We start from the raw sequence: 2,500 nt of genomic DNA, 5'->3' as shown, positions 1-2,500 counted from the left end.
TGTTCCCGGCTTAACGCACTGCTTCCTGTCAGAGAGGAAGTCTGTGATCCACCTGCAGGTGGAGTAGGGCACGTTCAGCTGGAAGAGCTTGTCCTGAAGCAGGGCAGGGATGATGGTGTTGAAGGCAGAGCTGAAGTCCACAAACAGGATCCTGGCGTAGGATGCTGGGGCGTCCACATGCTGTAGGGTGAAGTGGAGGGCCATGTTAACTGCGTCGTCCACAGACCTGTTGGCTCTGTAGGCAAACTGAAGGGGGTCCAGGAGAGGGTCTGTGATGGCTTTGAGGTGTGCCAGGAGCAGGCGCTCAAAAGACTTCATTACCACAGATGTAAGGGCGACCGGTCTGTAATCATTTAGTCCTGTTGGCCTTAGCTTTTTGGGCACAGCGATGATGGTGGAGGACTTGAGACAGGCTGGTACATGGCATGTCTCCAGGGAGGTGTTAAAGATGTTGGTGAACACCGGAGACAGCTGGCCAGCGCAGTGCCTGAGGGTGGCTGGAGAGACAGAGTCCGGCCCGGCTGCTTTGCGTGGATTCTGCCTCTTGAAAAGCCCATTAACTTCTCCCTCCTGAAAGGAGAGAGTCGTTTCTGTAGTATGGGTGGGGGATGGGGCCTCTTGGGTGGGAAGGGGTGGTTCAGGACAGTCCAATTGTCTTTCAAATCTACGGTAGAACTCGTTCAGGTCGTTGGCTAGGCGGGAGTCGTTAGTGGTGTGGGGCGCTCTGGGTTTGTAGTTGGTGATGTGCCTGAGCCCTTTGGCAGACAGAAGCAGCGTCGTTAGTAGAGAACTGGTGTTTTAGTGTCTCTGAGTACAGTCGTTTAGCCTCTCTCACCGCTTTGCTAAACCTGTTCTTCGACTCCTTGAATCTGTCTCTATCCCCACTCCTAAACGCTTCCTCCTTCTCCAACCTCAACCTTTTGAGCTTTGCTGAGAACCAGGGCTTGTTGTTGTTAAAGTTCACCCTGGTACGTGTTGGGATACAGCAGTCCTCACAGAAGCTGATGTACACAGCCTCTGTGAGTTCATCCAGACTATTGGTAGCAGTCGTGAACATATCCCAGTCAGTACAGTCTAAGCACGCCCGCAAATCTTCCACAGCCTCACTGGTCCACTGTTTAGATGTCCTCACAGCAGGTTTACAGAGTTTTAGTTGCTGCCTGTATGCACGAATCAGGTGGACCAAGGGAGTTCTGTGCGAGCCGAACAGCCCCGTGACCCACAAGAGAAACATCCCCGCCAAATTCGAGCGTTTGACGGGGTCTATCCGTGAAAAAATATTCACGTTTTTGAGTGCACATGCATTTCTGCTGCAAATGCCTCTGGAAGTTTCATGCCGTTCGTATGCCAATTGTGGCAACACGAAAATGACCCGTTTTCCCATTCCGAGGGATTTCTGTGCGACCCTAACAGCCCCGTGAGCCACAAGAGACACATCCCCGCCAATTTCTAGCGTTTCACGGGGTCTATCCGTGAAAAATATAGACGTTTTTGAGTGCACATGCATTTCTGCTGCAGATGCCTCTGGAAGTTTCATGCCGTTCGTACGCAATGTGGCAACACGAAAATGACCCCTTTTCCCATTCCGAGGGATTTCTGTGCGACCCTAACTAACAGCGCCCGTGAGCCACAAGAGAGACATCCCCGCCAATTTATAGCGTTTCACGGGGTCTATCCGTGAAAAATATAGACGTTTTTGAGTGCACATGCATTCCTGCTGCAAATGCCTCTGGAAGTTTCATGCCGTTCCTATGCAATGTGGCCACACAAAAATGACCCGTTTTCCCATTCCGAGGCATTTCTGTGCGACCCTAACAGCCCCGTGAGCCACAAGAGAGACATCCCCGCCAACTTCTAGCGTTTGACGGGGTCTATGCGTGAAAAATATTAAAATTTTTGAGTGCACGTGCCTTTCTGCTGCAAATGCCTCTGGAAGTTTCATGGCGTTCCTATGCAATGTGGCAACACGAAAATGACCCCTTTTCCCATTCCGAGGGAGTTCTGTGCCACCCTAACAGCCCCGTGAGCCACAAGAGACACATCCCCGCCAATTTCTAGCGTTTCACGGGGTCTATCCGTGAAACATATAGAAGTTTTTGAGTGCACATGCATTCCTGCTGCAAATGCCTCTGGAAGTTTCATGCGGTTCGTACGCAATGTGGCAACACGAAAATGACCCGTTTTCCCATTCCCAGGGATTTCTGTGCGACCCGAACAGCCCCGTGAGCCACAAGAGACACATCCCCGCCAATTTCTAGCGTTTCACGGGGTCTATCCGTGAAAAATATCAATTTTTTTTTGACTGCACATGCATTTCTGCTGCAAATGCCTCTGGAAGTTGCATGCGGTTCGCATGCAATGTGGCGACACGAAAATGACCCGTTTTCCCATTCCGAGGGATTTCTGTGCCACCCTAACAGCCCCGTGAGCCACAAGAGAGACATCCCCGCCAATTTCTAGCGTATCACGGGGTCTATCCGTGAGAAATATTCACTTTTTT

The sequence above is a fragment of the Petromyzon marinus genome, unplaced genomic scaffold, assembly GCF_048934315.1.
Source record: "Petromyzon marinus isolate PM22_M1 ecotype Great Lakes invasive population unplaced genomic scaffold, UKy_Petmar_22M1.pri1.0 PM_G_Scaffold_28, whole genome shotgun sequence".
Lineage (NCBI taxonomy): Eukaryota > Metazoa > Chordata > Hyperoartia > Petromyzontiformes > Petromyzontidae > Petromyzon > Petromyzon marinus.
Note: the sequence above shows the minus strand (reverse complement) of the source record.